At 39.7% G+C, this 16210-nt stretch overlaps 1 protein-coding gene across 16 annotated transcripts in view; it reads left to right on the top strand.

Moving 5' to 3' along the window:
- TENM3 (teneurin transmembrane protein 3) overlaps positions 1-16210 on the top strand; it is a 1857795-nt gene that overhangs the window by 886374 nt on the left and 955211 nt on the right. The gene's annotated exons all lie outside the window — the stretch shown is intronic.

The raw sequence follows: 16210 nt of genomic DNA, 5'->3' as shown, positions 1-16210 counted from the left end.
TGTCATAAGTATTTAGCGAGAAATATGTTTATTGCATTTTTTACAATTTGTTTTAAAAAAACCTAACTAGGTAGAACAATACAGAAATATAAATATATAATAATAGCAATGCAGGGCTTCCTCGGGCGGTAAAGACAGACAAAAGTTAATGAAAGTTCTACTAACAAAACAGTTATCCTAGCAAGTTCACTTTACTGAAACATATGTATAATTTCTTGGAAACCGTGCTCAAAGGTCTGATTTTGAAATGTTATTAGGCAAATTCGGCACTACACAATACAATTCAGGAGGATTGAAGATGTTCTTTAATTGGAACTCATGTCTTGGTTTTTAATTAGAATTGCAGAATTCTCTTTATTTCAGCCAGAGGGTCTTATATCGCTATGCGTAAGTGGAAGAAGTGAATAGATATTGTGGCAGTTAATATAGTAAATGTCCATTCTTTAATATTACCCGCTAAGCCTCAGCAGGGAGATTTCACTTGTCCTACTGACCAGTAATAATTGGAAGAAAAAGCTAATTTACCACATTGAGGGTAATCGGGGAATCATAGTAAAATCCATGACTTGATGGTTTAGGGTATATAGACGTCTTGACAGCTCAATTTGTCATTACTGTACATGTCAACCTGTTATATAAATGTTCAGCTTCTTTTAGTGGAATCACCGGGACTTCTCTGCTCGCGAGTGTAGCAAAATGGGAATTGCACTTTATTATGGCTAAACTTGTAGTAGGTTAAGAGACTTATAAAAGTCAATACACTGCAACTTTTTCAATGTAAGCAATAATAAATGAGTTTTTAAGGCAGGATAATTCCCTTTCTTACATATCGCTAGCACTTCGCACACTCCATGCAGAGATGAGAAATTAGTCTAGATTATTTCAGGTCACCCTTATTAGACTTTTAGTCTTATTTTCATTTATAGAAATCCATTCACTAAATCTTGTATTAAAGATTCAAGACAGGGACATGCCCCCTGTAGAAGCCGGGAGCGAAACACGTGTCGGGGAATCGGGTGGTCGCGGTATTTTCATCATCCCAGGTAACTTTTGCTCCATAGCGGTGTCTTGGGGATTGTGCAATAGTATTTTCCGTGGAGGAATAGCACTTGCAGACTGTTTTGCACAGCCCTTCATGGTCATTCACATGGGCCTCTTATAGCACTAGTCACTTTATCATTAAGTTTGGTGCAATACACATTGGTCAGCTTGTTGTAATTTTTGAAGATATATACAGCACTGGTCACTTTATTGGAGATTTGTGCAATATATTATCGCTTAAACCCGTATATATTTTTCTTTTGATTGCAATTCATCATTTTATTGTGTGGTGTTTTTTCTGTGTATTTTTTGATGATAATAAAAATTATTAATTGATTGAGACGTGGTGTACTCCTTTAAAAGGGAAAAAATCTTTATTTCCTTTTTGTGGTACAAGAGTTGAAATGTGCAGTAAAATTTGCAGCACAAGGTTAGGTCCAATTCCTATGTACTTGCTATGGGTTTTCTAAGCAGATTTATGCAAGTAAATGCAATAATATTAAATTGTTATAAAAATAACTTTTATTTCCATAATATTCTGCAGCACTTTACAATTCAGAAGTAACTTGTAGAAATAGGATACCAGCAAAGTAAATGAAGTTCCAACAAATGTCGTCAACAGGTTGCTGGAAACTTTTTTTGTGGAACTCAATGTGTAGTCAGGTTTCAAAGCAGATCTGTCATGGTTACCTCTTACGGTTAAAGGGGATGTCCACTACTTAACATTGATGAACTCTTCTTCGGATAGGTCATCAATACCTGATCAGCTGGGGTCCGACATCCTGCACACCCGACATCCTGCACACCCGCCGATCAGATGTTTCCGGAGCAGGCAGCAGCAGACAGACAGAAATGCACAATTTTGGAGGAGCTTCGTCTTCTGATAGCTGCTGCAGCTGGGTTTGTACATCCGCCTCCAATTCAAATCAATAAGAGGTGGATGTGCAGTACTTGACCATGGCCGCTATCAGAAGATAGAGCAGCTCTGGAACTGAGCATTTCTGGGCATCTACTGCCGCCACCGGCAATGAGAAGAGCTGATTGGCGGAGGTGATGGGTGTTGGACCCAAGCCGATCAGACATTGATGACCTATCCTACGATACGCTATCAATGTTAAAGTAGTGGAAAACCTCTTTAAATAGTGTGGTGGCCATCTCTCTTCGACATTTTGTAAGAAAATGTAAATTGCAAACCCCCTTAAAGATTGCTTTGGGGGGTTCACTAAATTTTTTTCTAACTTAATGCATAGTTAATCATACAAGCATCATTTAGTGAGCTGCAAAACTATATAGAAGCACAACCAGAAGCAATAAACTTTACATGACGAATGGCAGTTGTACTTGTTAAATTAATTGCTCAGTCTGCATTTAAACTTTACTGTAGCATCATCCCATGAAGAAATGCCCAACCTTTGCCCTGAAATCACACTTATAAACTTTCAGTGACTTTTAGCAAATTATAATGGTTTGGGAAACTACTCGCTCATTTCCAACATTAGTGCTTTCACGCTGAACTTAAAGTCTAACTTATTAAACACAATACTTTTTCATTACGGTGCCATTTTCTGGTCCAAATTTCTCATATCTCATTGAGTTTGGTCCCCTGAGCACCTATTATGGCATTTCGGCCCCATCAAGGACCAGATGACAGAATAGCTGTGAAAGCTTTACAGCACTGGCCGGCACACGCAATATTACACTTGGCCAAACATCTTGACTGCACATGAAGCTCCACACAGTGCTCCGAGTTATTGAAGTCCTCTGTGTCTCATACAAAAACAAAATTGAACCGAAGAAGAGTATTTTTATTCCATCTTTTATTGTGCACAGTCTTCTACACAATGATAATACTTTTCGATTTAGTGGGATTCCGCTACATGATGAGTACTGTTAATATTGACTTGCAGTGCTGTCAGTATTGGGAATCCTGGACACTCATTTGTACAAAGCTTTTTTATACCAACAATAACACAAAAGGACAGTGTAATAAAATAAAGATCATTTTTAGATTATTTTTAGACATGTGGAAGGCATCCAATTCTTTTTCTCTAAATATACGGCTCCAGTTCTGAGTATTATATTTGTTAGAATGTAGTCCTGGTCTTATACTAAAGGTCAATTTGTCTCTCTGCTAAAGGTGCATCTTCTATAACAGTCGAACGAACACTTAATCAGCTGACAGCTATTCCTCCCCAACCATCTTATATACATGAATGCTCGAATCAACTGAGAATGCATGTGGGCTGAATAAGGAAAGGGGAGTAAGCCTCTGGCAGACACCTTCCATTGTGGCTAATCACCGTTGACAATAAGGGATGGCACATATTGAAATCAATATGCCTGATTGCTCTTTTCCTCAGCTCATCTAAATTGGTACCCTCTGCTGACATTATTCTAAGTGTATACAGTTAGAGAGGGATCAATAGGGCTTCACAGTAATTTAACCACCATCTGTATCTTACTGTGATATTAAACAGGATTATGTAAGCTCAAATCTTTGAATTCCTAGGCTTGTTACAAATATATCATAAAACTTTTTTCACTACACTTGATGTATAGAGATGAGCGAACCCGAGGTTCAGTGTTCGGTTTTTGGCCGAACACCGACTTTTAAAAAAACAAAACATTGAGCTGTAGAGACTAGAGTTGAGCGAACCTAAGGTTTGGTGTTTGGTTTTCGGCCAAACACCGACTTTAAAAATTAAAAACAGAGTTTGGTGTTCGGGTGCTTTACATTTGCTGACCACTCACGCGAGCATCACTGTGCTCGGGTACACTCTGTGCTTGGCCCAGTGTGAGCAGCTTGTAGTGTTTGAACAGCTCACACTGGGGGTAACAACAGCATGATCGGATTTAGTGTGTACCCCCACCAAAAAATGGAAAAATCCCGCCTATCCTCCACGGAGGTTTTCTGCTTATGGCTGCCTGTAAGTGGGCAGAGATTCGAACTATCAATCAGTGACTTCCATTGGGGTTCAAGTCAAGTCCGAACCCATGGAGGTCCTGTTCAGCTGCTCCCGCCAAACCGAACTTCCATGGGTTCTCTCATCTCTGTTGATGTGTGGCTCAGTGGGCCACCCTACAGTAGAAGGACATTTAGGCTTTTATCATATGACTTCTCTTATCTTTTTCTAATAAAATGTGGAAAAACTGGGTGCTCTATGATTCCAGAATAGCTACACTGTAGGTATTTTTGCATAATATTAATATGAAAGATCTGGTCGATTCATACCTCATTTATTGACTGACTGCTGCACCTGTCAATGTGACAGCAACAACACAGCTAAAACATGGACACCAGGATCATCACCCGAGACTCAACACTGGACCACGAATGCTGAGTGAAGTACAGTTTATTTTATTTATATCGATGCTTTTCTAAAAGAGGAAAACCCCTTTAACTCATCAGTTAAAACATTTACTTGATAAGCTGATTATCAAGTCTTCTCCTAGGTTTCGCTCACAATGGCTTCTTCTATGGCATGCACCAAAAAAGCCATTTAATTTCAAAACCCATGAATGTCATACATATATAGATAGATATATAATCTGTGTATGCATTTATAAGATACAGCCATACAATGAGGGAATGTTGTCAAAAACATCTTTGATGGAAGACTAAGAGGTACTTTGCACACTGCGACATCGCTAGCTGATGCTAGCGATGCTGAGCGTGATAGTACCCACCCCCGTCGCACATGCGATATCTTGTGATAGCTGCCATAGCGAACTTTATCGCTACGGCAACTTCACATACCTGCCCTGCGACGTCTCTCTGGCCGGCGACCCGCCTCCTTCCTAAGGGGGCGGGTCATGCGGCGTCACAGCGACGTCACATGGCAGGCGACCAATAAAAGCAGAGGGGCGGAGATGAGCGGGACGTAAACATCCCGCCCACCTTCTCCCTTCCGCATTGTCGGTGGAGGCAGGTAAGGAGATGTTCCTCGCTCCTGCAGCTTCACACACAGCGATGTGTACTGCCGCAGGAACGAGGAACAACATCGTATCTCCTATTGGTGCGACATTATGAAAATGACTGACGCCACACAGATCACCGATTCACGACGCTTTTGCGATCGTTTATCGGTGCATCTAGGCTTTACACATTGCGACGTTGTTAGCGGCGCCCGATGTGCGTCACTTTCGATTTGACCCCAACGATATCGCGGTAGCAATGTCGCAATGTGCAAAGTACCCCTTGGGCAAAGTGGCAACAAAACTGAAATAAGTAGTATTGACTAAATCCATATTTGGTCCAATTCAGACATTGTTTATTCACTTACATGTTGTATCATATTCAGTGAGGCTATTTACATACCTGTGTGTATTTATTGGATGCCTCACCCTCGAACCCCCCCACACACACACACACACGCACACACACACACGCACACACACACACGAAAGGGAAATATGTCTGTTTTTTATCGAGATCACAGATCAAATTCGCCAATAACAATTATTATTGGTGGAGAAATGGTTGCAATCGGAGGAAATACATGTCATCCTAGTGAAGTATATTTTTATTTTTTACTGCTAAATTGGTAGGATGAGCTTGGATTTTTTTTTTCATACAAGAAAAATGGATATAACAAAGATGGCAAAAATGGTTACCTGGATTAAAGGTGTGTGGAAATCAAATTCTGCATACGGATGCAAAGTGGTCTGTTTTTCCCTGGCATGCATAAAAAGGACATCTGATTGAGGTCTTTTTTTCTTGGTAAATGGAGGCCCTACTAGAGATAAGTGGATCGGTGGAAGTTTGGTTTGGCGGGTTCAGCTGGACTTTACATAAAGTTCGGTTTGAGACCCAAACTTGACTTGAACCCCAATGGAAGTCACTATTTGGGCAGTTTGAGTCTCTGTCCACATGTAGCCAGCCATAAACGAAATACTTCCGGGGAGGGTCGGTGGGGGTTTTCCATTTTTTGTTTGGTGCACACTACATCTGATCCCACTGTTGTTACCGCCAGTGCGAGCTGTTCAAACACTGTAAGCGGCTCACACTGGGCTGAGCACCGAGCATACCTGAGCACAACAATGCTCGCTCAAGTGGTCAGCATATGTAAAGCACCTTAACTCCAAAACTGAGCTATGTTTGTTTGTAAAGTCTTTGTTTGGTACAAACACCAAACACCGAAAGTTGGGTTCACTCACCTCTAGTCCCTACAGTTCAATACACAGTTCACATGCTACCATTAGTTTACACCCTTATGGGTGCTCAAATATAGTCCCATATTAAGAGGTATAGAGACTAGTAATAGAATTATTTCCAATAGCCATATGTATAATCTCAGAGTACCCAAAATGGATCCCGCAACATCACAGACATATCTGCCTCTGTGTAATTTAGTCAGTATATTAGGTCTCCGTATTGAGACCCTGACAAGCTTTGACATTAAAATTGGTATGATCATCTAGTAATGACAGCTCTAGGAACAATGAGCCATGACTCAGACTGTAACCACACTGCATCACGATGTTTTTCACATATTATTTGCAAAAAATCTCTAAATACATTCAGAATCGCCTGCATTCTTGTAATGAAATCAGTTTGTGCCATTATAATCAAAATCGCAGTTTTTGCATGAGAATGAGTAAAACCCGGCTCATCTATGATATGTGGGAAGGAATGCAGGCGCCTAAAAATTTCTGCCATTGTAACTAGCATTATTTTAATACCTCTGCAAATGTACAGTTGAAGTAAAAACTTGTGTGCATCAAAGCATACTTCCCTCTGCTTTGATAAGTAGTCTCTTTAATCACAGATTTGCTCTAAAATCTGGATGGCATTCAAAATCGGCTTTCTTGGCTTCATCATCATATGACTTTTATGTGTGGCTTGTTAACAATCACCATATGTGCAACCGCAATGCGCTATAGACCAGTAGGTGGCAACTTACTCTCTCGAAGGCTTCCAGAAATCAACGTCATGAGTCCTCTTCTTGGTGAAAAAATACTTTATATAACTTTTTTTCAGGGTTTGTCTGATTAAACAAAACAATGTTAAATACCATGTTATGAAATCATTAGTTGTGAGGGATCACCTTCCCAAAATCCCTTATCTAATAACCAGAGAAGAAGAAGGCTACAAGGAGGGTCTCCTGGTCCGGTGGCCTGAGCACGTCCATGCATTACATGATGTGAGTGGACACTTGATTTATTTTCATACCTGTATTAAAGGATATTTCCATAAATCTGTAAATCACAATATCTATTGTAAGTAATCAAACTGCTCACTTTCTCCAGTAACACCAATTTATGACAGTCCTAATTGTAAAATAAAGTATCGTGCAAAGGTTTGGGCACCCCTGGTCAAAATTACTGTTATTGTGAACAGTTAAGCAAGTTGAAGATTTAATTATCTCTAAAAGGCATAAAGTTAAATATGACATTTACTTTATATATCTTATATTTTCAACTTTTACATTTTTTAATTTAAAAAAAGGAAAATGGGCCAATGCAAAAGTTTGGGCACCCTACATGGTTATTACCTAGTAGCACTCCCTTTGGCAAGTATCACAGCTTGTAAATGCCTTTTGTAGCCAGCCAAAACTCTTTAATTTTTTGTTTGAGGGGTTTTCATCCATTCTTTCTTGGAAAAGTCTTCCAGTTCAGTGAGATTCCTGGGTCGTCTTGCATGCACTGCTCTTTTGAGGTCTAGCCACAGATTTTTAATCATGTTCAGATCAGGGGACTTTGATGGCCATTGTAAATCCTTCAGGTGGCACCTTTTGAGGTCATCTATTGTGGATTTTGATGTGTGTTTAGGATCAATATCCATTTGTAAAAGCCATAATACAATACTATATTTTTCCCTATGACTATAGGCAATGTAGTACACCAGAAACGCATAAGGGTTGACATGTACAATTTTTAACATGTGCTAATAAATTATTCACTCGTTCATCATTATCACTGAGGATGTGCCGCGATTCTTCTTCATTTTGGTGTTCACAACAGTAGTAATAATGACCAGGGGTGCCCAAACTTTTGCCTGCCACTGTAATTAGGGGAAGATGCATGGATTGGGCCTAGCCCACTTCATAGAAGGGAAATGCCAGCTGTGTTATACAGCCACAACCTGTTCATAACAAATAGCTTAGATTTCTGCTCTGTAATTACTCAAATGCTGATGTCAGTTTCTAACAACTGGATTTAAGTGGTTCAACACCAGTAGGATGGTCTTTCCAATGTCCCCTTACAATATGATTGCAGGATGCCAATAGCTTGCCTTGGCAGCATAGGACTACTAAAGACACTGCCACTGCCACATTTTTATTGCTATGAAGCCTATCCTGTGGCTGGACATTATGGGAGATCATAATTTTCATTTCAGAGTAGAAAGGCAATTTCCAGCACAGTCTGTATGGTAATTAAATCAAAAGTTTATTCCAAGGTTCAAAATTTAATCAGGATCCATTTTAAAGCTGACATGTTTCGGGCAAGGTGTGCCTTTACTCATGGCACACCTTGCCCGAAACATGTCAGCTTTAAAATGAATCCTGCTTAAATTTTAATCCTTGGAATAAACTTTTTATTTTATTACCATATGGATTGTGCTGGAAGTTGCCTTTTTACTCTGTATTGGAATAGTTGTGTTCACCAGCTAAAACCATCACCCAACGGAGACATTTCCCCCCGCTAATATAATAGAGTTACATGGTAAACCTGTTATTTCAATTCTTGCTGCCATGATTTTCATTATATACAGTACTGAAGGATTCTAGTACAAGTGATCAATCAATTTCAGAGGCCAAAAAAATGTGGAAAACAATTAAAAAAATGTTCACAAAGGCTAAAAAAAACCCATAAAACCTTCCAAAATAAAACAAAGAAATAAAAAAATAAAAATAATGAAATAACAATCCTATCCATGAAAATGTAAAAAGATGCAAGAAATATGGAGTGGTGTTCATTGCTGTTTTTACAGTGGAAAGGCATCAGTTACTATTTACATTCTATACAACTGAAGCCGTGTTGTAGATATAATATATTTTGGTCATTTGCAGAATCTCCTTAATCACCAGTAAGGTGCAAACCTATAAAAGATTGTGGATTGTAGGAATCCCAGAGAGTCCGACTTTGCAGAGTGTTTTTCTATTCTTGCAGCAATCTCCGTGACCTGTAAATATAAGGGCATTGGGTTTGAAGCCCCATTTTTCTGCCTCTTGCTCATTGACCTCAGACTGCTGAGAAGTCTTTAAGTGTTACTCCGCGTGTGCTCATCACAAGAACATTTTAAACCTCTCTTGGCCTGAAGTCGCCTCTCAGGTTCTCCAGATTCCATTACACGGTTGCACTGCTGGTGATCACATCCCTCAATGTCACTACAATGTTCTGCCGCTGTTTTTCTCTGCTGCTGGAAAGAACTGACCTGTGAGTGTTGATTGAACCAGAAGGAATGGGACAAAGTCTCCAGCTGACACCGGAGAAGAAAAAACAAGAAATGATTTTGGGAGCAGATAGGCTAAAATTCCGAAAAGAAGTGTACTGACGCGATAATGACTTTATAAGGCAGACTATATCTACGCTACTGTTCAGCGGAGAAAGTTTGATTGTAAATATTATATCTATATAAGTGTTAGATTTTATATTGGCCTAATACAAGATGATCACATTGCAGCTTGATTTATATAACAAATCTTACAAGTCTTTCACAGGAAAGTCAATGGAAAAGTCCAATCAATGTTTCCATTAAATTGAAGAGTCAATAAAAAGTTACAGACAGCGGCGCCTTATGAAATTTGCATTATAGCTACAATCGGCGCAGAACGGTATTCATACAACTCCCATCCTCTTGTATCAATGGCATTAGGAATAGTTTCTGTGTTTTTGCGAATTTTGCTTTAAAGGGAATCTGTCAGCAGGTTTTCGATACTTAATCTGAAACAGTATAATGTAGGCAGTAGAGACTCTGATTTCAAAGATGAGCCACTTGCTCATCAGCTTGCTGTAATTTAAATACAATGAGTGTTTTATCGGCAGGAGATTATCACTAGAGGACTTGTTATCTCATGGAAAACAGTCAAGCTAATCTGTATAACCCCACCCCTGATTGGCAGCTTGCTTACTATGCATAGTTTATACAGAAAGCTGCCAATCAGTGGTGGAGGCGGGGTTATGCACAGCTCAGCATTTTGAGCACTGTGAGCACTGCTACATATACAACAAAGAAAACAGGGATTTTATCAAAACTGTACCAAGCAGTGCAGTAAGTGACATGTCACTGGAATCAGGCTCTCTTTCCCTACAATATTCCATTCTTTGATAGCATAAACCTGCTGAAAGATTCCCTTTAATTTTAGAGACACAAAAAGTAAGAAGAATTAAAACTATAAACTAGACTGGGTACTACAATACCTTCTGCTGAACTAACCCTTTCTCACTACTCATTTAGGAGGACAATATGGAGTACAATGGGCCAATTTCATTAGAAAGAAATTTCATTTGAAAAATTAACAAGTTTGATGCAACTTCTCAGTATTGTGTGCCTCCATTCAGTGTGCCAAAATGCTACCCCAGTCGGACGGGAGTAGCATTTCTAGCATAAGAAATGATGGTACATTAGCTAGATTTCATGGGTGGGTGTAGCCACACCCAATGACGCCCTAGGCTCATCCCCAGTTCCACCCATTATGGTAGACCTGCTTCAAACTGGTATGAAAAAGCTAAAAGCCTTAAATTGTGTTAACATTTTGAGATATTCAAAAGTGTTTTATACCAATTTTCCTGCAAAAACACTTTCATGAATCACCTCAGTTTCTGCACATTAGGTCTCAATTAGCTACCTCTGCACAATGGTTCCTAGTGTAAGGGTTCATGTACACAATACTAACTTACCAACTTTTCGAAACCTCCATCCAGGGGATGAAAACCTTGCATAGCTCGAAGTGTGTATAAATATTATACCACAGCCTTTTTGGCCTTGTCATCCTCTGCAATTCTATGTCCCCCAATTTTCTGCTCTTCATTTCTCAGTGCCCCACTCCTTACCTCTCCAGTTCCCGTTTCCGAAATAATTAATTTCCAAGAGGTTTCAGTTGGACTCAAAAGATTTTCAAGAACTTATTCCGAAGTCAAATAGAACAATAATATACTGGCCACAGATTTTAATAAAGATACACTGTTACCTTCTATTATAAATAGGCATACAGAATGGTCCAGGAGAAAAGAAGAGGTGGTGAGCTATGTCAATGCATTACACAGAGGCACAACACGGGACCTGTGTAGCTATACAGAGGAGAAACACACAAAAAAACTTCACCCAAATACTTGCTTTGCTTATTTTCAGTTATCACTCAGCAAAGCATTAAAGATCCTTGGGGTGTAGTGTAAAACTAATGCTGACATACGCCTTCAAGGAAAATACAGCAGCAGGATGTACCTGACACAATCATCTAACACTCACAGAAGAGCTTCAGTCGGGACACTGGAAAGTTAATAATATGCTGGACATTCACAGAAATATAATGTTATCCTAATATATTACCCAGTGCGATGTTCCAACTGCACATTAGAAAAGATGTGAGCGGTCCAGAGAGCTAGTGTTATTTTTTTATTATTATTTTTTTGTATTATTATTATTAATAATAATATTTTTTATTTTTTTTATAGATATATTTATTGTTATCGCTATAAATACTTGTATCAATAGGTTGAATAAAAAGAAAAAAAAATCTCCATTAATTGTTTCTTCCTGGTCACAGTTTGGTCCATATTATACAATTAGTAGCAAAAAGCCAGGAAATATTACTTGTAAATTCACAAAAACATACGGTATATTCCTGTTTAAAAACTTTATTTATACAAAATTGCTGAAAAGTGTAAACACACATAAAATGACACTAATAGTAGTGCACCCCTGATAAAATCCAAAAAGCTAAAAATGTATCCAGATATGTGAATGATCACGAAAGGTCCAAAAATGACTACTCACATCTGTCTCAACATATAGGAACAGGATAGGAGGAGTCAGATATACTAGAACCTCTGGGACATATAACATATCACACTTGTGATAGCGGATACATATATTCTACAATGATCCCCCAACATTACTTAACCCATGGTTAAATAACAGTCCATATGATGATGGTAATTTTCATAGAAAAAATGGCAGAAAAAAGGAGTTCAGACCAATGGAGGTCATTCAGTCCTCTGTGTAATTAGTCTGCCACAGGATAAAGAAATTCTGCCTTATGGATTGCCTCGACGCGTTTTCCCATAACAGTTCATCAAGAGGCTATAGAAATAAAAGTGATCCATCAGGGCATATACATACATAAAAATATAACAATAAAGCCACCACAAACATTGTGACAATGAATACAACGAATACATATAATACAATACAAAAGCTTCCCAAACCTTACCCTGTAAATGGATATCTTATTCTATTAAATAAAATAAAGTTTTGTAAACGGGAATATACCGTATTTTTCGGACCATAAGACGCACTTTCCTCCCCCCAAATGTTGGGGGAAAGTTGGGGGGAAAGTTGGTGCGTCTAATGGTCTGAATGTAGGGCATGGCTGCGGGGAATGAGGCTGCTGCGGTGAAGCGGGTCATCGGCGGCACGAGCAGGCAGCAGCAGTGCCTGCCGTGACCACGTGGGCCCGCTCATTACATATGCACGCCCATCCTCCCGCCCATCTCTCAGCGCTGAAGCTGGGGCTGATAGGTGGGCGGGGACGCGCGCATAATTAACAGCCGGCCGTGATCACCCCTGGCAACCGCAGCCTGGAGTGATCATGCTCGGCTGTATTCACTGCTCCCCGCGCATCATCATCAGCGCGTGGTGCAGTGAATCAATGTACTCACCGTTCCCCTGCAGCACCGCGATGTCCTCCAGTCTGCCTGCCGCGCTGTGTGGACTGGAGACTAGCGGTGCTCACAGCGATGATGTCATCGCTGTGCGCACGTGTGTCTCCACAGCCGCACCGGCAGACTGGAGGACAATACATCGCAGTGCTGCAGGGAATGTGGCTGGCTCAACACAGCACTGCCGGCACAGACAGGAGGAGGAGCGACGCTGCGTGGAACAAGGAAAGGTGAGTGTAAACGTTTATTTTTTTGTGTGTGCCGCAGGATGGGGGTATATGAGCAAGATGATGGGGGTATATGAACAGGATGATGGCATATGGCAGGATGATGGGGGTATATGAGCAGGATGGGGCCATATACCAGGATGATGGGAGTATATGAACAGGATGATGGCATATAGCAGGATGATGGGGGTATATGAGCAGGATGATGGGGGTATATGAGCAGGATGATGGCGTATATAGCAGGATGGGAGCACATACCAGGATGCAGTATACAGTTAGGTCCAGAAATATTTGGACAGTGACACAATTTTCGCGAGTTGGGCTCTGCATGCCACCACATTGGATTTGAAATGAAACCTCTACAACAGAATTCATGTGCAGATTGTAACGTTTAATTTGAAGGTTTGAACAAAAATATCTGATAGAAATTGTAGGAATTGTACACATTTCTTTACAAACACTCCACATTTTAGGAGGTCAAAAGTAATTGGACAAATAAACCAAACCCAAACAAAATATTTTTATTTTCAATATTTAGTTGCGAATCCTTTGGAGGCAATCACTGCCTTAAGTCTGGAACCCATGGACATCACCAAACGCTGGGTTTCCTCCTTCTTAATACTTTGCCAGGCCTTTACAGCCGCAGCCTTCAGGTCTTGCTTGTTTGTGGGTCTTTCCGTCTTAAGTCTGGATTTGAGCAAGTGAAATGCATGCTCAATTGGGTTAAGATCTGGTGATTGACTTGGCCATTGCAGAATGTTCCACTTTTTTGCACTCATGAACTCCTGGGTAGCTTTGGATGTATGCTTGGGGTCATTGTCCATCTGTACTATGAAGCGCCGTCCGATCAACTTTGCGGCATTTGGCTGAATCTGGGCTGAAAGTATATCCCGCTACACTTCAGAATTCATCCGGCTACTCTTGTCTGCTGTTATGTCATCAATAAACACAAGTGACCCAGTGCCATTGAAAGCCCTGCATGCCCATGCCATCACGTTGCCTCCACCATGTTTTACAGAGGATGTGGTGTGCCTTGGATCATGTGCCGTTCCCTTTCTTCTCCAAACTTTTTTCTTCCCATCATTCTGGTACAGGTTGATCTTTGTCTCATCTGTCCATAGAATACTTTTCCAGAACTGAGCTGGCTTCATGAGGTGTTTTTCAGCAAATTTAACTCTGGCCTTTCTATTTTTGGAATTGATGAATGGTTTGCATCTAGATGTGAACCCTTTGTATTTACTTTCATGGAGTCTTCTCTTTACTGTTGACTTAGAGACAGATACACCTACTTCACTGAGAGTGTTCTGGACTTCAGTTGATGTTGTGAACGGGTTATTCTTCACCAAAGAAAGTATGCGGTGATCATCCACCACTGTTGTCATCCGTGGACGCCCAGGCCTTTTTGAGTTCCCAAGCTCACCAGTCAATTCCTTTTTTCTCAGAATGTACCCGACTGTTGATTTTGCTACTCCAAGCATGTCTGCTATCTCTCTGATGGATTTTTTCTTTTTTTTCAGCCTCAGGATGTTCTGCTTCACCTCAATTGAGAGTTCCTTAGACCGCATGTTGTCTGGTCACAGCAACAGCTTCCAAATTCAAAACCACACACCTGTAATCAACCCCAGACCTTTTAACTACTTCATTGATTACAGGTTAATGAGGGAGACGCCTTCAGAGTTAATTGCAGCCCTTAGAGTCCCTTGTCCAATTACTTTTGGTCCCTTGAAAAAGAGGAGGCTATGCATTACAGAGCTATGATTCCTAAACCCTTTCTCCGATTTGGATGTGAAAACTCTCATATTGCAGCTGGGAGTGTGCACTTTCAGCCCATATTATATATATAATTGTATTTCTGAACATGTTTTTGTAAACAGCTAAAATAACAAAACTTGTGTCACTGTCCAAATATTTCTGGCCCTGAGTGTATAGCAAGATGGGGCTATACCAGGATGAGGTACATAAATATATACACAAGGCAGGAGGATCATTACCAGGATGGGGTACCTTAGTAGAGAATTTGGGGACATTACCTCATAATAGTGTCAGTAGCAGATCCTCGCCCCATAACAGTGTGTCATGAGACTCATGACCACATATTTTGCTTAAAATTTCATTTTCCTATTTTCCTTCTCTAAAACCAGGGTGCGTCTCATAGTCCGGTGCGTCTTATAGTCCAAAAAATACGGTATGTTTTTTGTGAATTCACAGTTTGGTCCATGTAGTGCGTTACATAGAATTATTAATTTACAACTTTCTATTGTTTTTTAAAAGCTTTTTGGGATGATTTTTCTAAAGATTTGATTCTCTCATTATCCCTTAAATGAAGTCACAGTGGACGACAAAATTATTTTTCTTTCTACGTGATATTTATGTGTAATAGGATTGTAAATGAAATGTCCCAATTCTCTTTAAGAACATCACATGTACAGCAATATACACCAAAGTAATGTGATCCGTGGGACTCGTTCCGATCCGATAAAGAACGCCGCATAAATTAACAATTTAACTGTTACGTAATGTTGTTTTTACATCTATTTTTAAGAAAACTCATTTATTTTATTTCAACATTTTTCCAATGTTCTAATTAAAAAAAAATAGCAACATTCACTTTTAGCCGTCCACTAATATTTCCCAACACGCCTATCCATACACTAAATGGAAATGATATGTATTCTAACAACATCTGTGCATTGTAATTTTCAGAGGGCTGATTTATTGTGAAAATTATAGAAAACAATTCACCTATGTTAAAATATGAAAACCGAAACATGTCTTCCATGGTGTGAATTATAAGGCTATGTTCACACTTTTCGTTTTGCTGTGTTTTTGCTGCAACCAAACCTGCTCTCTTGGGGGTAAAAAAAGCTGTGTTTTTTATTGTGTTTTTTACTGCTTTTTTGCTGCATTTTTTGTTGTGTTTTCACTGCATTTTTTTTTACAGTACTTGTTTAGGCCGCCTTCACACATCTGTGCAAAAAATGAATGTTTTGCATTGTCCCTTGTGAAGTTCCATAAGCCATCCGTGTGTCAGTGTGTATGTCATTAGTGTGCTGTCTGAATAGCACAAAGACAGCATGACTTTGTATATTTACCTGTCTCCTGTGCTGTAGCTGTCACAC

The sequence above is a fragment of the Anomaloglossus baeobatrachus genome, chromosome 1 (genome assembly GCF_048569485.1).
Source record: "Anomaloglossus baeobatrachus isolate aAnoBae1 chromosome 1, aAnoBae1.hap1, whole genome shotgun sequence".
Taxonomy (NCBI): domain Eukaryota; kingdom Metazoa; phylum Chordata; class Amphibia; order Anura; family Aromobatidae; genus Anomaloglossus; species Anomaloglossus baeobatrachus.
Note: the sequence above shows the minus strand (reverse complement) of the source record. Positions and strands in the feature narration are given on the sequence as shown.